Raw genomic sequence first — 23,552 nt, forward strand, 5'->3', positions numbered from 1 at the left:
TTGACCTCAATTCACTTGACTTCATGTTTCCCTGCTGATTTACAAATCTAGTAACTATTTTTATTTCATACTGGACATTGCATGATTATTATGTCTTATGTTGCCTTTGAAAAAATATTGAATTTTGTTATGTCAGATGGTTAAATTACTGACAAATCCTTTTTTTCCCTCCAGACTTAGTTTTATTTTTCATTATGGCTGATCTATTTAGGTTTTTTTTCCCCTTTAGTTCTGGCACTAGTGGTAAAAATCTGCCTGCCAATGCAGGAGAAGCAAGAGACTCGGGTTCAATCTCTGGGTTGGGAAGATCCCCTGGAGTAAGAAATGACACCCTACTTCAGTATGGTTGTCTGGAAAATTCCATGGGCAGAGGAGCCTGGTGGGCTACAGTCCATTGGGTCACAAAAGAGTTGGACATGACTAAACGACTGACAACACATACACACACACACACACACACACAAACCATGCTCCATATATTAGAGTAGTCTTTTTTCCTTAGATGTGGCCTTTTGAAGATTCTGGCTAAATAACTGAGGTACACAGTAAGGCTTAAAGAGCATTCAAACATCTCCTGGCATTTTAAGACCTCCAGTGTCTCTCTTGTGCAACAGCTCTCAATCCCACAGCAGTCACCCTCTGCTAGGCTTCACTGCTTCTCTCCATACATGTGTGCAACCATATTCTTAGCTAAGGACCTCCAGTGTGGATTCATGAAGCACCATTTCCACACAGACCTGCCCTTTCCCATTCTCTATCCTTGAGCTTCCAGTAGCTATTGTATTTTAAGCTCTTATATCTGTTCTCTGCATTTAATGAGACCACTAGCCTCTATGTATGCTCCACCCCCCAGAGCTGTGCTCTGGAAAACACCCTAGGCAGGAGCCAGACAAATATCATGCTCATCTTGTGTTACTTGATTTGTCAGTGATAACAGTTCGAGTGGTCTGTGTTCAATGCCTGAAAACACTTGTTCTGTGTATTTGTCCAGTTTTACAGTTTCTTGTGGCAGGAGGGAAAGTCTAGTACCATTTACTTCACCAAGGTCTGAGGCAGAATCCTGATTTTCCTTTATGCCTGCCAACATGGGTCAGGCAAGATTGTAAATGTCCAAATTTTGACACTATGCCATTCAGTATGTAATCATTTTTCAATGAATATAAATAAAATGTTTGGCATTAAACTGAGCTGGAGTTCTTTGATAGAAATAAATTTTCTATTGCTAAGACCTCTAAAAACTTCCATTATTCCTGCTAGATATACAGAGTATGGTGCTTGAGCTAAAAGGTTTGACCTCATGAGAATAAATGTTATATAGAATTCAATTAAAAATGAAAACCTCATTGCCATCATGATCGTCCTTAGGCTAACTTTTTATATCATCATTTATAAATGAAATATAAAAATTTAATCATTTAGGTAAAGTTAAGTCTGTCCAATGCCCCAAATATTCAATATTCTGAATGCATCACTTTTAATTCACATATACCAAAACTTGTACAATGGCTTCATGAAAATTGTTAAAACTAGAGTACTTCCATGAATACATCATGCTTAACAGGCATATTTTAATTCATTAATGAGGAGACCCAGGGGAGAATCTTCTACTAATACAAACATATTAGTTGTTGAACTAAGATAAGCAGTGAAGTCATTATGCTTTTACATAATCAGAAGATACTGAGGCCTTGATAATATTTCCATTCATCTAATTAGAATAATTCCAATGAATATTTGAGTTTTGTTGAAATTTTATTTTTATAAGCCTTGTGTGCTGCATGCTAAGTTGCTTCAATCCTGTCAGACTCTGTGTGACCCTATGGACCGCAGCCTGTCAGGCTCCTCTGTCCATAGGATTCTCCAGGCAAGAATACTGGAGTGTTGCCATTTCCTTCTCCAGGGATCTTCCCAGCCCAGGAATCAAAACTGTGTCCCTGCATTGGCAGGCGGGTTCTTTACCACTAGCCAACCTGGGAAGCCCTATAAGCCTCATAATGGATGTTAAAAGAAAAATATTATTGTTTTTCTCATAGTTTGATGCCTCTCTAAAAGTTGAGGTCTGAGTAAAAAGAAAGGAAGACTTTTCTTACCAAGTTGTATGGTAATAACATGGAGGAAAAAAATCTGCTGTTTGTAATTGGGTCTTGATTGTTTTTAAAAAAAATTTAAAAACAACAATGCAAGTAGACTTGTACCTAGAGGTTTGCCAACATATTAGAGATTATGTATACTAGTTACACAATATATTTTTCTGAGACCAGGATATGATACCAAATAAACTCTTTCACTGATCATTCATTAATTTTGGCTCAGTCTACAAACACTGATTGAACATCTACTATATGAGTTAGATTTGGCTCACTTTGTTTTCTTTATGTCAATTGTAAGAATCTGCTATTTAGGGATAGCTCTGGCCTTATAATTAACCCCATTTGCTAAAACTTTCCCACATAGGTGCAAAATTACAAATCAAGTAATTTTTACTTATCTAAACTTCCTGCTGGTTCAAATCAATTCTCTCCCATAAGTTTTCCCCATTCATCCTTTTCTTTTACTTTTAAGTGTGCAGAGAATTCGTCTGTTTTCTGCTCATTATTGTTACTGTTGCCCGCCATCATTTCCTTTAATTTTTCAGTCAATAAATATTCACTGAGCATCTGCTGCAAACCAATAACTGTTCAAAGTACCTGGGAACAAAACAGACTTCAACCACTTATCCTCACGGAGCTTATGGGGAAAGAGACAGAAACAAAATAAATAAGAAAAGTCTATGGTATATTAGTATCATATACTAATATGATAGTTAGTAGCTGTCGCTCAGTCATGTCCAATTCTTTGCAATCCCATAGACTGTAGCCCACCAGGCTCCTCTGTGCACAGGATTCTCTGGGAAGAATACTCGAGTGGGTTGCTATTTACTTCTCCAGGGGATCTTCCTGACCCAGGGATCAAACCCAAGTCTTCCACAGTACAGGCAGATTCTTTACCATCTGAGCCACCAGGGAAGCTGGAATACACTATGGCACATTATAAGGTGATAAATAAGGAAGAGGGAAGAGAGATGGGGAATAAGACCTCACTGACAAGGTGACCCAGAAGGAATGAGGGAGTGAGTCATGCAGAGGTTCACGGAGAAGAGAGCTCTTAGAAGGAGGAACTCTCCTGAGATAGAATTCTATAATGTTTCGGGAAGAGCAAGCATGTCACTGTGGCTACAGTGACCTGAACCTGCAAGTATCTGAGGTCTATCATACAAGAAATGGGACAGACGGTGTAAGGCTTTGTGAGCCATTGAAAGGGCCATGAGAGATAGGGAGTCATTGGAAGGATTTTAGAGAATTGATACGACATTTTAAAAAGATCGCTTCGACTGCTGTGTTGAAAACTGAAGAAGGGCAAGAATGAGAGCAGAGAGATGAATTAGGTGGTCACTTTAGCAATCCAGGCAATATACTGTGATGACCAGAGTGGTATTAGGGGAGGTGGCTAAGAGTGTCACATTCTGGGTAAGTTTTGAAGGTATAATTGACAGGATCTGCTGACAAATTGGAAGCAGAGACAAAGAGAAGAGAGAAGAGTTGAGTTGGAAAAGAGAAAGAATTGGAATGATTCCAGCGTCATGTGCTCGAGAATTAGAAAAAGAGTTTCTATTAACTGACAAGCAAACAACTACAGGTTGAACGGGTTTGGTTAGAAGGAAGATAAATTCTATTCGGATAAATTATTTTTGTGGTGATTTGTTAGACCTTCACATTGAGAGGTCAGTAGAAATTGAATATGGGGTCAGGTGGTCAGAGAACGGAGGCAGGGGCTGGAGATATAAATTCAGATGTCATCAACATATAAACAGTATTTAAAGCCGTGAGGTTAGATGCGATCAGTAAAGGACTGAATAATGTTTCAAGTCGAGAAATGAAGCAGAGCCGGGAAAGGAAACACGAAAGGAACAGCCAGTGTTATAGCAGAAAAACCAGGAAAGTATAAAGTCTTGGAAGCCAAATGAGCAACATGTTTCAAGACAAATGCTGTTAAAAGCTCAAAGAAAATAAGGACTAAGAACTTACTTTGGTGTTAGCACCGTGTATGACACCTGACCTTGACATGATTATTCTCAGAGGAATACAGAGGCAAAAACCTGTAGAAAATGTATTAAATTTGGAGACTTCAAGTTTGCACTAATATTTCAAGGATTCTTTTGTTTCTGTTTGTTTATTTTGTTCTGATTATTCTTTTTTTTTTGTAAAATGGAGCAGAAAAATGGGGAGGCAATTGGTGGGGAAATTAGAATAAAGAAAGAATTATTTTTAAGATGGGAAAAATAAAAGCTTGTTTGCATGCCAATGAGAATGATCCTAGAGAGTAGAAAAGAGAACAGAGAATTGAGGAAGTAATTGTCTTGAATAAGCGAAAAGAATGCACAAAGCACAGTGCTTCTGTAGTAATAGGAGGAAAATGCTGGCTTAGAATAAGTGTACGGCTGCTTGTGGAAGTTCCCTCTGAATGCTTTGATTTTCTCAGGAAGTTGATAATTTCAGCTGTGAGTGAGGATCAAGCAGAGCTATTTGGAGTTTTAAAAGGGAGGAAAAGGTGAAATCGTTGTCCAAGAAAATGGGAAAGTGAACATCATGAGGAAGTAGATGAGGGCCTAACAATGTAAAGGACCTCCTAGAATTTAGTGATTATGAACTTAAAAATAAATTAACTTGTCTGAGTGTGTTTTACTCCAACTACACTTAACTATGGCATGGCATGGAGATAGATATTTATCAGGATTGTGTTTTAGTCAAATAAGTAAACCAAAGAGAAGGCCATGGAATTGAGGGAGTTTGAAGGGGCGTGACTCAAAGGATTGACTATGGAAAGCAATGACAGAGGGGCAAAGGTCAGGAAGGAGGTGAAAGAGAGTGAAAGGTAGTAGCATCAGCGGGCTATAGGTGCTGATGGAGTAGGGAGACAGTCTACATTTTTGACCTTTCAGTAGATGTGTCCCGATTGTTGAGCACGCTCACGCTGCGCATGCTCAGACCAGCATAACTAAGACGGTATGACCTGGTTTCAATAAAGAAATGACTCCATGTAATTGTCCAGGCATTCTGAGAATTTTCTCGGCCTCAAATAACACATGTGAAAAAAAGCACTGGGTGCTAGACTTTTGGAGTAAGTATAGATGATGTGCAGATAAAAAGATATGGTTGTTACCTACAGGTAGTTTACAGACTAGAAGAAATATAGGCATCAACCAGGCAAGTTTAAGCAGCCTTCATTTATTGTGGGACCTTGTAGAGATGTTCGACTGCTGAAATGCTGAACCATAAAGTGCATCCTTCCTGTAGCTCTTCTTATACCCAGGAGTTTCACACTGTGCTAAAGAGAAACATTCACAGAAGCATTCACTTCTTTGGCCTGCACCATTTCTTCATGGCTGTGATATGCTTTCCTCCATTTTCCCTTGCTTAGTCCTTTCTGCCTAGCTGCAAGTGATAGCCCAATTCCTGCTTATAATGTAGAGACATTGATCCTTAATCAATTAACCATCATAAAGTAAGATCACAATGAGTGAGCCAAACATCCAATGTGGATAAAGTATATAGACTGCAGCCCATTAGGCTCCTCTGTCCATGAGATTCTCCAGGCAAGAATACCGGAGTGGGTCACCATGCTCTTCTCCAGGGGATCATCCCAACCCAGGGATCAAACCCAGATCTCCCACATTGCAGGCAGATTCTTTACCATTTGAGCTACCCGGGAAGCCCCACAGAATTAAAAGTAAGCACTATATAAATATAAATATAGCAATGCTTATCTTCAAAGAATTTATAATCTCGAAGAGATGATGCTAGGCACTGACTGCTACTACTAATGTATAATCATTTACAGTTTATCAATAAGAGTTTACATTAGAATTAAAGCAGTTTATAAAGAAAATTGGTGATGGTCCTGTAATATATCATAATCTGTAGTTGTTATAATTATTTTAGACCTTAATTTATTTATAATGCATAGTAGTAGAAAGGAATGTAGTCAGGAAGCAAATATTATAGACTTGAAAATCTCTAAAAATGCCAGCACTATTCAGGTAAAACAGCATGTGCTATTCACTGTAGGGGTTAGGAATACAACTAGCACACACTGGAGAAACACAAGTCACTCCTAAATTCTTTTCCTCAAACTTGACCTCCAAGTTCTACTCTTTATTCTGAGATCTTGAAAATGTTACTCTTGTGCTCTTGGGAATGATTTAATGCAGCTAAAAATACTGAAAAATGATTGTTAAGAAATGGAAAACACACACAGTACAGCAGAGAAAACACAAATTGTTTCTCATAGACAAGAGAATGCTGCTGCTGCTGCTGCTAAGTCACTTCAGTAGTGTCCAACTCTGTGCGACCCCATAGACGGCAGCCCACCAGGCTCCCCCGTCCCTGGGATTCTCCAGGCAAGAACACTGGAGTGGGTTGCCATTTCCTTCTCCAATGCAGGAAAATGAAAATTGAAAGTGAAGTCGCTCCGTCTTGTCCGACCCTCAGCGACCCCATGGACTGCAGCCTTCCAGGCTCCTCTGTCCATGGGATTTTCCAGGCAAGAGTACTGGCGTGGGGTGCCATTGCCTTCTCTGGACAAGAGAATACTTTGCAGCAATAATCTAAAACTAAATATACAAATCTAAATCTAAGATTTTACCACAATTCAAAGTGAGCATAATAAGAGAAATCAGGAAAGCCCTTAAAATATCAGATAGATGGTAGTTTCTGACCAACCCAACGAATAGCTGGGTTAAATATTCTTAATACCCTCCCCGTACTCATCCTAGTTTGGTAAATTGAAGCTACATGTGTGCTACTTAAATATCTCACAGTGGCGACATCCTTTCAGTACCAAGTTTTCAAACATTTTTGGTCATATTAGCAAGAAAATGAACACAAGAACAACACTTCTCTTTTGAGTACCATGGGAAAAGTGACTGGTACACATACATTTTCTTCAAAATGCTAAATATAAGTGAATAAGAGACTGATTGAGGTTCTCTTTCTCTTTCCAACTCCTAAACGTTGCAAGGTATGCTGCCATGTAGATGGTGCCAGGACCAGTGTCTTCCTGTCTTGATCTTGAAGGGTTATGGAAAGTATATGGGACGGGAGAGAAGAGGCCTGGGTTGCCATGACCACTCATTACTGAGTCAAAATCCTTCAAGGCCTCAGTTTTCACATCTCGAAAAAACTTACTTGCTAAACTTTGATTTTTTTTAAATAAACAAAGAATTTATGAGTGAATAAATAAGTTTTGGTTCACATAAAAAAACAGAATCTCAGTGACAGACCTTCAGTTATTTAGAAACATATAATAAACATTTAGAAACAGATACACTTGATTTGGGGGCTTCTCTTGTGGTTCAGTTGGTAAAGAATCCGCCTGCAATGCAGGAGACCTGGGTTTGATCCCTGGGTTGGGAAGATCCCCTGGAGAGGGAAAGGCTACCCACTCCAGTATTCTGGCCTGGAGAATTCCATGGACTATACAGTCCATGGGGTCACAAAGAGTCATACACGACTGAGCGACTTTCACTTTCACACTTGATTTGCCCAAGCTCATTACCTGTTTTCTTGGAACCGTTAACACATAATTCCATTTCTTACATGGAATATGTCTTAGGCACTTGTTAAATACCTAATTTGACAGAAAATAAAGATAAAATTTTAGACATTGTTCCTAAATTTGAGAAGTTTGGTGCTTTAGTGGAGAGTCAAGATTTCAACATATGAAGTGTCTATAGAATTCTAAGTCTATATTTGACCTCTTCACATAGTTTTTGGTATTAAACTTTGACTTCAAATATGAAATTCGAATGTCAAAATATTTTCACATATGGACAATTTGTCAGTTAGAATCGGTGAAGCATGGTGATATTACATTCTCATTTTAATTCAGTCGCACAGTGTATTTTCTTTTCTACAAATCATATACATTTCCTAACTTCACATATAATGTTTAACCTAGCATTTGTGTAAGAATAAGAGAACATGTGCTTTGCATTTCTATTTAATGAAATTAGAAACTGTCTTTCATGTTCAGCTAGTAGATAGTAGACAGGATGCATCTTATTCCTGGTCCTTCCTCTCGTGCTAGGAGTCACTTTGATCTGCATGCTTCTCTTTTTTTTTTTTTTTTGCTTCAAAGAAGCATTGCAAAATGAGAAATTTTTTTTTTTGCTATTATTTGCTCACTTAATTACAATCAGTTTAGCAATTTGGAAATGCTCTTAGCAAATTTTAAAAGCCATTTTTCAAAGTGACAGATATGTGTGAAACATTGTACATGCTAAAAAAATGCTGATCTATTTTTTATGTTCTCTACCTTAATTTGTTTCTGATTCACTGAACAAACATTCCTTTTGTTCTTGTACATAATTTTATTTTCTCTCCTTTTTAGTTCATATAATAAACATTTCAGACCACTGTAAATATGTTCTGAAATATAGAGATATACATTTTTCTGAGACTTGAAAATATAGTGAAAAAAAAGGAAATGCCATATGAAGGCCAGAGTTAGAGTGAACATAAAACAAATTTAAATCTGCCATGACTCTTCATGAACGTGTGATTTCTATAACAAGCTAAAAATACCTGGCATTTTTGTCACCTTCAATCAGCAAACAAAAAATGCTCAAGATAATGAAAATACTCTAAATAAATGAAATTTATTTCAATGTGAAAATCAAGATAACCGCATGCCAGAGAGAACATGTACTCAAACAAAGCACTGGGGCCCAGTCATTCTGAGCATCGTCTGTGGATTGTTTTTTAAACATGTGTTGAGTGTCGTAACGCGTGGGAATTGAAAAGAACAAAGGCAGCACAATTCTACCATCTAAACTATGATAGTATGACAGGTGTTGCCTAAGAGTCACACTAGAAATGCAATTTTGCCAATTGACTCATTTTAAATCAACTTGGAAATTTACTTTATGTTTTTAAAATACTATAAAAAATAAAACAAAATCCTATTGTTACTATAAGACCACTTACTGATGGAAAGAATATGTACTCTAGAGCCTAACAGACTTAGGTTCCCAATCCTTTGGCCAGACCCAATAAGGATGGGACCTTGGGCATTTTATTTAGTATCTGTGGGCCCCAGTTGTAAAACTGGAAGAATAATAGGCCCTCCATAGGGTGTTGTTAGGGTTAAATGAGAAGATATATATGTTCCTCATATATAGGAGGTCTACAATCTAGGAAATTTGTGTTTCTTCCCTCCCAATAGTTCCCACCCTCTGTCCTATGCTAATGAAACCGAGTCCCCCTAAAATCAAGTCCCCCTAAATAACCAATTCCTCTGTCATGTTTATGATTAACCTCTCTATCCAAAATTTTATTACCATTCTGTTCTCCTCAAGACTGAGAAATATCAAAGAAAAGGGAGGACTGAAATGGAGGCAGACCCTGTGGGGCCTTCCCATGTTCAAAAGCCTTTCTGTGTCCACTTCCTCACATCTTTCCTGTTTGTAGGGAAAGGGCTTCAACCTCCTAGACCTTCCATGAGTTTCCAAGCATTCAAACAGTTACTAATTAGAGAAGGGAGGGAATGCAGAAACAAAGGAGGAGCAGTTAAGAAACAATGTGAAGTGAAAGTCACTCAATCCTGTCCAACTCTTTGCAACCCCATGGACTATTCAGTCCATGGAATTCTCCAGGCCAGAATACTAGAGTGGGTAGCCTTTCCCTTCTTCATGGGATCTTCCCAACCCAGGGATCGAACCCAGGTCTCCCGCATTGCAGGCAGATTCTTTACCAGCTGAGCCACCAGGGAAGCCCAGGAATACTGGAGTGGGTAGCCTGTCCCTCCTCCATTGGATCTTCCCAAACCAGGAATCAAACCGGGGTCTCCTGCATTACCGGGAGATTCTTTACCAACTGAGATATCAGGGAAGCCCCCAGATAAGCCCCTGATATTGTTAAGAAGCAATAATGCAACGATAAAGCGGGTCCTTTTCATAGTGTTCATGGGGTTCTCAAGGTAAGAATACTGAAGTGGTTTGCCATTCATTCCCTTCTCCAGTGGACCATGTTTTGTCAGAACTCTCCTCCATGATCCGTCCATCTTGGGTGGCCCTTAGACAAGGCTGTGGTCCATGTGATCATATTTTTAGTTTTTTGTGATTGTGGTTTTGTCTGTCTGCCCTCTGATGGAGAAGGATAAGAGGCTTATGGAAGCTTCCTGCTGGGAGAGACTGACTGAGGGGGAAACTGGGTCTTGTTCTGATGGGCAGGCCATGCTCAGTAAATCTTTAATCCAATTTTCTGTGGATGGGTGGAGCTGTGTTCCTTCCCTGTTATTTACCTGGGGCCAAACTATGGTGGAGGTAATGAAGATAATGGTAACCTCCTTCAACAGATCTCAGTGCCCCCAACCCTGCAGCAGGCCACCACTGACCCATGCCTCCGCTGGAAACTCCTGAACACTCCCAGGCAAGTCTGGGGCAGTCTCTTGTGGGGTCACTGCTCCTTTCTCCTGGGTCCTGGTGCATACAAGGTTCTGTTTGTGCCCTCCAAGTGTCTATTTCCCAGTCCCGTGTAAGTTCTGGCAGCTCTATGGAGGGGTTAATGGCAACCTCCTCCAAGAGGGCTTATGCCATACCCATGTCTGCTGCACTCAGAGCCTCTGCCCCTGTGGTAGTCCGCTGCTGACTGGTACCTCTACAGGAGATGCTCCTTAAGGGATATATGTAACAAGGTATCTCTGAGTTCTTCTACAGCATCTAAGGCCCCCGCCCAGGTGGAGAATGGTAACTTCAGGCTGAGCATAAGCACTTGAACCCCAGACTGGTTGGAACCAGAAAACTGATCATTGAGATTCCTGGGACACCACCCCGTTACCACACCACCACCAAAAGGAAAGCCACATACCTGATGATCTCCTTCCAAATTTTGCCTATAAAAGACTCTTCCCTGAAAATCTTTGGGGGTTTCAGGTCTTTTTTAAAGACCTTAAAGTTTAAGTTTAATTTAAAACTTAAACTTAAAATTTAAGTTCAGGAGTTCAATCTGAGCCCCTCCATTCTCCTTCCTTGACCCCACAATATATCTTTCTCTACTTCAACAGATTTCATTTTCTTGGGCTCCAAAATCACTGCAGATAGTAACTGCAGTTGTGAAATTAAAAGATACTTGCTTCTTGGAAGAAAAGCTATGACCAACCTAGACAGCATATTAAAAAGCAGAGATATTATTTTGCCGACAAGGGTCCATCTAGTCAAAGCTATGGTTTTTCCAATAGTCATGTATGGATGTGAAAGTTGAACCATAAAGAAAGCTGAGCACTGAAGAACTGATGCTTTTGAACTGTGATGTTGGAGGAGACTCTTGAGAGTCCCTTGGACTGTAAGGCGATCAAACCATTCAATCCTAAAGGAAATCAGTTATGAGTATTCATTGGAAGGACTGATGCTGAAGCTGAAACTCCAATACTTTGGCCACCTAATTCAAAGAACTGACTCATTGGAAAAGACCCTGATTCTGGAAAAGACTGAAGGCAGGAGGAGAACGGGATGACAGAGGATGAGATGGTTGGATGGCATCACTGACTCGATGGACTTGAGTTTGAGCAAGCTCTGGGAGTTGGTGATGGATAGGGAAGCCTGGTGTGCTCAGTTCATGAGTTTGCAGAGTTGGACACGACTGAGTGACTGAACTGACTTCAAACTCTGATATTTCAGTGTGTTAGGCCTAACTGTGCATCAGGCACATGAAGCTGGGTTTGACAACACTGGAAGTTATAGGGCATACATCTTAAAGTTTGGATCGAATTCAAACCTCTAGCAGGGATTTTGAGCAAAAGCTAGAAATTTAGTGCATCAGATCAAGTAATTCCAAATTCCATCGTAATTCCAAACAACATGATTTTTTCTTATAAATGTCTTGGCTTCAAACTGATTTTGTATAGCTGGATGACCCAAGACAATGATGATTAAGTCAAACTGTGATCTATTCTTTCAAAGGCAGATGGCAACCCACTCCAGTAGTCTTACCTGGAGAATTCCATGGACAGAGGAGCCTGGCTGACTAGTCCATGAGTCTCAAAGAGTCGGACACAACTAAGTGAGTATCATTATCATCATTTTTTCAAAACCTCTCTTGGAAATCACTCTCTTAATTATTTTTGGGTCTTCGTTGTTGCGTGTGGGCTTTCTCTAGTTGTGGCAAGCAGGGTCTACTCCTTGGTGCAGTGCACAGGCGTCTCATTGCAGTGGCTTCTCTTTGCTGCAGAGCACAGGCTTTAGGAGCACGGGCTTCAGTACTTGAGGCATATGGGCTCAGTAGTTGTGGCACATAGGCTTAGCTGACCCTCAGCACATGGAATCTTCTTGGACCAAGGATCGAACCCTTGTCCCCTGCATTGGCAGGTGGATTCTTTCCCACTGTACCACCAGGGAAGTCCGGGAAATCACTCTCCTTAGCTAGGACTGGCAGATTACATGAATATTATTTGAGAATAAATATCTGTTGATTGCTTTTGTCTCATACATGAAAATCTCTTATTACCAAATCATTTTAACGTTTCTGCATCTAAAGTGGGCTACAATCATATGCCCTGACAACAAATAGCATTTAGTGAGTTTTCAGTATTACACTCAATATTATTCCGTTTGAAGCAAATTTAACATAAAGAAATCTTTACTTTTCAAACAGACAACTGGGGAGAGGACCTAACTGATATTTACTACACCTCTATGATATGACAGTCATTGATTAAAGCATTAAAATACTATTTCAAGTTCATGCTCTTCCCATGGTATCCTATTTCCTCAGGGAACATGTTAGAGACTGTCTGATCCTAATAACAAAGGAATGTAGCCAGGAAGCACCTGATATCTGGTGATCTCCCTTGATAGTATCAGGAAAATACGAAACCCACATTTCTAAGTGGAAGATTTGAAAATCTGATAGAGAGAGATCACAGAGAGAAAAACATACCATTTTCCCCTGGGTTCCATCTGAGACCTAGTGAAGAGAGATCAGGAGTTTCTCAAAGTGGGTTCTCTGGAATGCAGAATTCCAAAAGATACTTTGTAAAAAAATAAAAAAGAATTCTGTAGTCAATTCAGAAACACATCATACCATATTCCCATCTGTCTTGGATGTAATTAGCATACTGAATGCAAATTAGCATATTGAAGGCTGTGAGTAATGCTAGAGGGGGAAAAACCTGTCAGCCTTAAAAACACTCAATATTCCCTTCTCTGCTCTTGGAAATCCTTTTGCATATAACTCACTTGTTCTGCAAACAAAATAGACCATTTTACCTCTCAAAAAAGAAGGACTAGTGCATTCTGCTTCAAATTCACACACACAAATTGTTTATACAAGTTGAGTAGGTTGAAACTATTAATAACATTCCAGATGTTTTAGGGTATTTTTGGCTAAGAGTCCTTTTTTAAAAAATGAGCAAGCATCTGAATAGTTCAGACTCCCCAAACCCACAAAGTCTTCAGTTACTAACTTACTCCAAACAAAACTTGAAAAGGTCTTTTTTCAAAGTGTCAGAATAAGAGCTATGTTCTGGTCTGTAATGCAGTGGTAGAAATTCTGCTTTTGCAGGCGAGATTGGTGTGGGCAGAGGCAAACTATCTCAGCACAAATCATGGTAATTGTATATCTTTCAGCTTAAATGCTGGAGTAACACTAAATTACTTACCACAAACTTAATGAAAACATAACTAATGTCAGTCTGCAAGTTTCCATTAATGGATCTGTACTCTCTGTCTTTAAACTCTCATCACCCATCACCTGGATTGTTAAACTTTCCTCATCTTCATATCTAGTCTCTGTCATTTAGTAAAATCAATGGAAAAGAAGGCAATGGTCAACACGACACGTTTTCATTTTAACTCTGCTCCTAAAAGAGAATGGCAAGCATCATAATTTTCTGTCTACTTCTAGAGATGTCGTGGTTTAGACATTATGTCAGGATTTAGAGATTCCAGGACAGTGTCTGGTATGGCTGTGACTTCCAATCTGATACCTTCCTGAAAGTGTTAGTCATTCCATAGTGTTCAACTCTTTACAACTTCATGGACTGTAGCCCACCAGGTTCCTCTGTCCATGGGATTCTCCAGGCAATAATACTGGAGTGGGTTGCCGTTTCCTTTTCCAGGGGATCTTCCTGACCCAGCGATCGAACCCAGGTCTCCTGCATTGCAGGTGGTCCGTCTAGTCAAGGCTATGGTTTTTCCAGTGGTCATGAATGGATGTGATAGTTGGACTATAAAGAAAGATGAGTGCTGAAGAATTGATGCTTTTGAACTGTGGTGTTGGAGAAAACTCTTGAGAGTCCTTTGGACTGCAAGGAGATCCAACCAGTCCATCCTAAAGGAGATCAGTCCTGGGTGTTCATTGCAAGGACTGATGCTAAAGCTGAAACTGCAATACTTTGGCCACCTCATGAGAGGGGCTGACTCATTGGAAAAGACCCTGATGCTGGAAAAGATTAAGGGCAGGAGGAGAAGGGGATGTCAGAGGATGAGATGATTGGATGGCATCACCAACTCAATGGACATGGGTTTGGGTGAACGCCAAGAGTTGTTGATGGACAGGGAGGCCTGGCATGCTGCAGTTCATGGGGTCACAAAGAGTCAGACACAACTGAGTGACTGAATTGAACTGAATTTTACCATCTGAGTCACCAGGGAAGCCCTATACCTTCCTAAAAAGAAGGAATTGATTGCTACAGAATCAGACGATCTAAAATCTTGTGGTATTCACCATATTTTTATTGGAAGCAAGTCAAATGCTTTTCATAGATCTTATCCTTCTGGAAAATCTTCATAAGCTTGGTAACTTTGCATAAGTTAGCATCCTGGGCAGGATGAAAAGCAGTTTGGTAACATAATTCATAACATGCTTCTTTTAAAAGTAAATATAAACTATTTTTTAAAAAACTGAGAGTTATTTCTTCTTCTCTCCTCCTGGCCTATCAAGGGCAGGTATTGGTCCCTACCAGTTACAGACACCAAAATAGTGAATTGATTGTAGAGTATTTAAAAGTGAAGACGGGGACGGCAGAGAATGAGATGGCTGGATGGCATCACCGACTCGATGGATATGAGTTTGAGTGAACTCCAGGAGTTGGTGATGGACAAGGAGGCCTGGCATGCTGTGGTTCATGGGGTCGCAAGGAGTCAGACACTACTGAGCGACTGAACTGAACTGAACTGAAAACCAACAAAAGGCTCATCTGCTTTTATTATCACCACACACCATGGTGCTAAGCATTGTGACAGTGCTAAGCATTGTCAGTGCTAAAATACTCGGCATTGAAAAAAGCACTGTGTTGGCTTATGTTCCAACAATTGTTATAGTTACAGCTGAGTTTACTGATACATCCATAAAGTTCACATTGGTACATTTTTATTGTGTGTGTGTGTGTGTGTCTGAGCGGGCTCAAGTACACGCTCAGTCATGTCCAACTCTTGCAACCCCATAGACTGTAGCCCGCTGGTCCCCTCTGTCCATGGAATTTTCCAGGTAAGAATATTAGAGTGGGTTACCATTTCCTATTCCAAGGGATCTTCCCATCCCAGAGATAGAACCCACATCTCTTGTGTCTCCTGTATTTCTGGGCAGATTCTTCACCACTTCATCACCTAGGAAGCCCTTATCATTCAATAAAAACTAATTTCTACATGGACGTTAATTCATAGAATTTCCAATTATACTTTCCCTCTAGGACTCAGAAGCACATTTCCAATACAAGAATAAGTTTGCCAGAGATCAGAATTATTTAAATTTGCTTCAGGCTTGGCTCGTGAATGCAACCCCTGTGATACTACATATTTCTGTATTTAAATAGTCGATTGGAAAAATGCAGTGATATCACAGTGATTGTAAAGCTGAAGTAGTAGAATGTGAGTTTCTTCAATCCTGTCATTCTAAGTGCAGATCATTCTCTTAGTCTTCTGGATTTCTCCCTTTGGAAGAATGTGCGTGTGTGTGTGTGTGTCTTCCTCTTCTTCTTTAAGAAAAGGATGTTAATATAATTAAATAGTATTTATCCATTGCTTTTTTCCTTTCTCTTTTTTTGGGCTTAGTATTTAATTAATTTATTTTTGCTGTAATGAATATTTATTTTCTGGCCATTATTATTACCATATGTTTCATTGCATAATTATCACTGGGAACCATTTCATCATATAAAGTAGTGTTTGTTGAAAAGTGATCTGCCCTGGTTGTCAAATATGCTAAGGATACTGCTCTCCCATTTGAGAAGTTTCATTCTTCAATGTCTTTTTAGAAAATAGGAGCAGGTACAGTGCTTTATAAATGATTCATGTAACTGAGTTCTTCAGACCATGTTCCATACTTCATCCTACATTATGAAGCAAAGACTAGGTTGTTTGAGTTGGATATACTCTTCCTTGTGGGAGTCTTGATATTTGATTGTTCCTAGTTATATCTCTGGCCTGAGGTCTTTGTGATAGAGCTCAGATGAAGTTTTAAAGAGTGTTGATGGAAGGACTTAGATGAATGTTTCTGAAACACCAGACAGAGTGCCCCTCACGTGGGCCACTGTAGACAGAGAATTGAAAACAAACAAACAAACAAATAAAAAATAAACAAAAAAAACCCCATGATTCTCAGAAAAGAAGCTCACAAATAGAACAGCATGGAGAGCCAAGACAATCTGCATATCTAAACATCAAGTCAGATAATTTTGATTTCCTTCAAAATCATCTGGAATAGTGATGTTCAGTCTTTATTGGTTAAAAGCCATTGTCCTAGATATTAGTAAATGTTTGGGGTCCTCTCCTCAGAATATCATACATATTAACACAAACACAAGACATATATTAATACAAACTTTTATGACATCTCATATAATATCTGGAGCTTCATGACTCCATCTTTTTAGTCTGTATTCAGAAACTCTAGTCTGGTTCAGGGATGATAAGAATGGCTCTCAGAGGTGGAGGGATCCACCAGCATTCCTTGGAAGATATCCTTGCCCCAGTCTAGTGTTTTGCATCCTACTTTTAACGCTTGCTGAGTAATAGGCTCATAAATAAACATTTATTGATATAAGATCAGGCAACAAATTTGCAATATACAAATAATTCATGCATTGCTAAGTATTAGTTCCTAGGTCAGGAAGATCCCCTGGAGTAGGAAATGGCAACCCACTCCAGTACGCTTGCCTGGAAAATTCCATGAACAGAGGAGCCTGGTGGGCTATAGTCCATGGGGTGGCAAAGAGTCAGACATGACTGAACAAGTAACACTTATGCAATTCTTTTAACCTTTTGTATATTGTTAAAATATTTTGTATATATAATATAGGACTGTTGATAAGCACTGGACATCTGAACCACAATCTCTTCATCTTTCAATAAAGAATTGATCACTGCTTGGGAGAATTATATCAAATACAGTAGGTTCTCAGTAAATAATGAGTTATTATTATTCTCATTATTAGTAAGGCTAGCAGATTCTTTACCATCTGAAGCACCAGGAGAGCTCAAGAGAAACCTGAAAGATCACACAATCTTTTTACAAACAAGAAAACTGAGACATTCTTTCGGGATATGAAACTAATTCACAGCAGGCTGCTGGTAAAGAACTCAACAATAAAATATGTATGCTTCTCAGGTACTCTTTCCCCAAAAATTTTATCTCCATGCCACATGGGCTCTAGGAACAGAGATCAGATCAGTTCAATCACTCAGTTGCGTCCGACTCTTTGTGAATCCCATGAAGCGCAGAACACCAGTCCTCCCTTTCCATCACCAACTCCCAGAGTCCACCCATGTCCATCGAGTCAGTGATGCCATCCAACCATCTCATCCTCTATCGTGCCCTTCTCCTTCTGCCCTCAATCATTCCCAGCATCAGCATCTTTTCCAATGAGTCAGCTCTTTGCATTGGGTGGCCAAAGTATTGGAATTTCAGCTTCAACATCAGTCCTTTCAATGAATACCCAGGACTGATCTCCTTTAGGATGGACTGGTTGGATCTCCTTGCAATCCAAGGGACTCTCAAGAGTCTTCTCCAACACCACAGTTCAAAAGCATCAATTCTTCGGCAATCAGCTTTCTTTATAGTCCAGCTCTCACATTCATACATGACCACCGGGAAAACCATAGCCTTGACTAGACAGACCTTTGTTGACAAAGTAATGTCTCTGCTTTTTAATATGCTATATAGGTCGGTCATAACTTTCCTTCCAAGGAGTAAGCATCTTTTAATTTCATGGCTGCAATCAGCATCTGCAGTGATTTTGGAGCCCCAAAAAATAAAGTGACACTGTTTCCACTCTTTCCCCATCTATTTCCCTTGAAGTGATGCATTGCTGAAGCCTGGCTTGGAGAATTTTTAGCATATTTTACTAGCGTGTGAGACGAGTGCAATGGTGTGGTAGTTTGAGCATTCTTTGGCATTGCCTGTCTTTGGGATTGGAATGAAATTATATCTTCAACTGTGGGCAGGAATCCCTTAGAAGAAATGGAGTAGCAATTATAGTCAACACGAGTCCTAAATGCAGTACTTGGATGCAATCTCAAAAATGACAGAATGATCTCTGTTCATTTCCAAAGCAAACCATTCAATGTCACGGTAATCCAAGACTATGTCCCAACCAGTAATGCTGAAGAAGCTGAAGTTGAATGGTTCTATGAAGACCTACAAGACCTTCTAGAAATAACGCCCCAAAAAGATGTCCTTTTCATTATAGGGGACTGGAATGCAAAAGTAGGAAGTCAAGAAACACCTGGAGTAACAGGCAAATTTGGCCTTGGAGCACGGAATGAAGCAGGGCAAAGGTTAATAGAGAATGCACTGGTCATAGCAAACACCCTCTTCCAGCACAAGAGAAGACTCTACACATGGACATTACCAGATGGTCAACACCGAAGTCAGATTGATTATATTCTTTGCAGCCAAAGATGGAGAAGTTGTATACAGTTAGCAAAAACAAGACCGGGAACTGACTGTGGCTCAGACCATGAACTCCTTCTTGCCAAATTCAGACTTAAATTGAAGAAAGAGGGGAAAACCACTAGACCATTCAGGTATGACCTAAATCAAATCCCTTATGATTATACAGTGGAAGTGAGAAATAGATTTAAGGGACTAGATCTGATAGACAGAGTGCTTGATGAACTATGGACAGAGGTTCGTGACATTGTACAGGAGAGAGGAATCAAGACCATCCCCAAGAAAAAGAAATGCAAAAAAGTAAAATGGCTGTCTAAGGAGGCCTTACAAATAGCTGTGAAAAGAAGAGAAGTGAAAAGCAAAGGAGAAAAGGAAAGATATACCCATCTGAATGCAGCGTTCCAAAGAATAGCAAGGAGAGATAAGAAAGCCTTCCTCAGTTATCAATGCAAAGAAATAAAGGAAAACAATAGAATGGGAAAGACTAGAGATCTCTTCAGGAAAATTAGAGATACCAAGGGAACATTTCATGCAAAGATGGGCTCAATAAAGGACAGAAATTGTATGGACCTAACAGAAGCAGAAGATATTAAGAGGTGGCAAGAATACGCAGAACTATACAAAAAAGATCTTCACGATCCAGATAATCACGATGGTGTGATCACTCACCTAGAGGCAGACATCCTGGAATGTGAAGTCAAGTGGGCCTTAGGAAGCATCACTACGAACAAAGCTAGTGGAGGTGATGGAATTCCAGTCAAGCTGTTTCAAATCCTGAAAGATGATGCTGTGAAAGTGCTGTACTCAATATGCTAGCAAATTTGGAAAACTCAGCAGTGGCCACAGGACTGGAAAAGGAAGAGTGATAGTCAGCCCCTTTATGCATAAGGAATGCTTTCTCTCTTTCATAGGATTTCATGCATTCTTTTAATTTTAAATTTTGTCATTTTTTAATACCTAGCCCCCTTGCTTGTGTGTGGTGTGTGTCTTCTGCTCATTTCCCTGGCTTTTTTGTTCTAAGATGCCCTAAACAAACATTGGTAAAAGATCTACAGGCACTAACTAAGGAAGTCCAGGCCTCATGCCCAAGATGCTGAGCTCCAAATAAACATGGAGGCCAAAATTTCTCCTGGCTTAGAAACATGAATCTGACATTCTGCCTAGGCCAGGAAAGGTGAACCTGAAATCCAATTACTATGATGTGTGCACAACCCCCCGCTCTTTTGACCCCCGCCACACATACACCCTCCCTCAAGGATGGTGAAGTGGACTTAGAACTTTTGGGGGAAAACGTGTTAGAAAGAAAACATCTTCTCTACTTATTGCATCACTATTTTCATTCAAGAAACCTGGGTCAGGAAGATCTCCTGTAAGTGGAACTGGCCCCCACGCCAGTATTCTTGCCTGGAGCTGTAAAGAGTCAGACATGGCTGAGCACAGCATTCACACAGCCCCTACCTATCCCATCACCATTTTATTCAAGTAAAGTTAGGTTAACAACAATTTCCAGAATGGCTTGTTATCGAGGAAAATGGCTCTAAAATTGAGTCTCAGAAGCCGTGTATAGAAATAGATTGGGCTGAGGCAAGATCTGGATTGAGGAATGGTCAAGGTGGAGGAGACTGAGAGAAGACCTAGAAAAATGCCATTTGGTGAGACTTTCAGGTCTACTTCCCTGGTGGCTCAGACGGTAAAGCGTCTGTCTACAATGCGAGAGACCCAGGTTCGATCCCTGGGTCGGGAAGATCCCCTGGAGAAGGAAATGGTAATCCACTCCAGTACTATTGCCTGGAAAATCCCATGGACAGAGGAGCCTGGTAGGCTACAGCCCATGGGGTCTCAAAGAGTAGGACACGACTGAGCGATTTCACTTTCACTTTCAGGTCTACTTCAGCAGCAATTAGAGAAACAGACCCTTTCTTGTTTGCCAGTACCTCACAGCTTAGGGGCTAGGCCTCCAGCCCCACCAAACAGGCCTGGAATGATCAGTCAGGTGAGTGTGAGTGTACTCAAAATAAAAATGACCCAGCAGAGGGAGCAGCCTTAGGACTAACGACTTGGAGAAAGTAAAGGTCAAACATTGTTTCTTATCTGTTGGAGAATGCTTTTTTACCAAATGGTTTCACTTTACCCTTCTCCATAAATATTGTAGGTGCTTTTCTTTGAGATGTACTTTCTCCAACATATTTCAAAACCTAGGGGAAAAAAATTCTCCTGAACTTTCTAATGCTCTCCTCCAAGTAAACTATAAATGCCAATTGTGCTTTCAAGATTTCTGCTGTCACAGATGGGCCAAGATTTTTCTATGCTCTGTTAATATCTGAACACAAGTTCATAGCTAGCTGGCTCACTATTATTTAAATCACTGTTATTTAAATCAAATGAAGTAAATACATATATACCTACTGTGTGTGCCTGATATTTAATAAGTGCTCAACATGTGTCTAGTACGTGAATAAATATATGACATCCTGAGCTAGATACCAAAATTTAAAATAACTGATAGAAATCTGATTTAACATGTTTCTCAAATTATCTTTTCCTTTAAAGTGGTTCAAACAGAATGGGTAACACATATGCTTGCACATATGGCAAAATGTTTAAAAATTGGAATTGCATCTTCCAGATTTGTGGGTTTTAAGTCCCACCTTCTATGCACAGAAAAATCATAACAAGAAAATAAGAGGAAAACAAAAGTATTACCCTTTGTATTTCAGTACAGTGTAAACACTGGTTCTACTACAGATGTGATATTGCAGCTCACTGAATCATGTCCCAGTGGACAGGACCTATGTTTTCATCACATTCTGGAAATCCCGAAGAAACAGACATCCACTTTTTCCTTTTACCTAATTCATTCTAACAGATTTCTCCCCTATCTGTGTGTATTGATGTTGCTTCAGTGTTCACACACAGCTTCCTGGTGGGCTGGGGCAGGGTACTTCTAATTCTTCCTTGTACAATATTTTCCCCATCATATTTTAAGTCCCACAACCACACAAAGGCTGTTTGATTGATTTTTGGTGCATAAAGCCAAAAGTCAGTCACCTACCCCAACTACCTGTGTATAACTCTTTTCAATTTTCATTTTCAGATAGCTGAAATGTTTCTGTAAGAAGTAGTATTTCAATAATTCCTCTTTGATAATAAGTAGTATTTTAATGAATTCCTCCTTGATATGGCCATTTAATTATTTTTCTTGTTATAAAAAATTCATCAATGATCCAGCCTCCTATTCATCACCAACTACTCAACATCTAATGGTAATATAAATTGCTCTTTATTAGTTTTATGCATAATTAAAATTTCATTTGGAAGCACCAGATTATAAAGATGAGGAAAGTTAAAGCCAGACAAATTTGAAAGTGGTAATAATTACACTACCATTTTCATCCGAAATGAATGAGAAAGTTAAATACCTTTTTAAAGATTTCATTAAATCAAGTTGTTAATGAAAAGTGAACAAAGCTAAAGAAGAATCTACTGTTGGTAGTGTGGAGAAAGGCAACCCCAGAAGAGGCTGTCAAACAATTTAGCTGTTTACATGCAAACACCCAATGAGAAATCAATAAGATTCATACATTTAAAACAAGTCTTGCCCCATACTTATCAGTGTCTTTGTAAATATGGCAATAGCAATCAGAGAATTCATTTTTCACTTTTTTAAAATTGGTACTAAAATACGTAGACTCAATTTATAAATTTTAATATAAACACATTATGCAAAAAAGAGATCAATAAAATTGAATTTTATAATGAAAATATTTACTAACTGAAGTCTTTATTGACATTTAGCTTTGAGATGAGATGTTAGCATAGTACACTTTTTACTGATCAATAATTATTTAGGATAATTTCACTGTTTTGGTTCATGTGTTTAAGTAGCTCATAAAAAGATAAGCTTCATCTGCTCATTGAGAAATGTTAGACTTGTTGAATTAGGTTATTGATCACTGGAAGAAAGTCTGGTACCTTCAGGTACATTAACATTTTAAGTTCACTAAGGAGTCAATAGAACATTACAATAAGGGCTTTAAGTAAAATGTTGGATGACAGGTGGCTAGGTCAGCATTTCCACCTCTAGGCAAATTCATGCCCTTGGTCACCTTCATTTAAGTTGTTTTGGAAGAAATCACCCATTTGTTTTCCATGCAAATACACTAGTGAGAAATTGAATAAGGACTAGGAAACCGATTCATAATGGCATTCATTCATCCTCATGTGAACTTACATTTGCCCTTATTTTAAGTTATAGTAACCTTGTTCCCTTATGTGTTGAATAAATTGTTGTTCTTCCAGAGTTAGAAGAACTCTTTCACGTCAACAAGGTGACATTTCCCAAACTAGAGTAACAAATTATTTAATGGATCCTGGTCTGCTTAATATAGATGATTTTTTTTTTTTTTTGCTCCTCCCTTTAACAGAATATGGCCTGAGATCACTGTGGTTTGTTTCATTCTAAAACAAGAAACAAGGAATAGCTGACCATTTTTTAACTGTTAAATATTACAATTAAGATGGAAATATTTTATTAAAATAAATTTGAAAACTTGGGGGAGAAACAATGACTCTGTGTTTCTAAAATCCTAAACTACAATGCTCAGGTCTGTGTATGGCTCAAAATATCTC

The sequence above is a fragment of the Moschus berezovskii genome, chromosome 21 (genome assembly GCF_049115385.1).
Source record: "Moschus berezovskii isolate FMDL1 chromosome 21, NW_MosBer_1.0, whole genome shotgun sequence".
NCBI classification, from domain to species: domain Eukaryota; kingdom Metazoa; phylum Chordata; class Mammalia; order Artiodactyla; family Moschidae; genus Moschus; species Moschus berezovskii.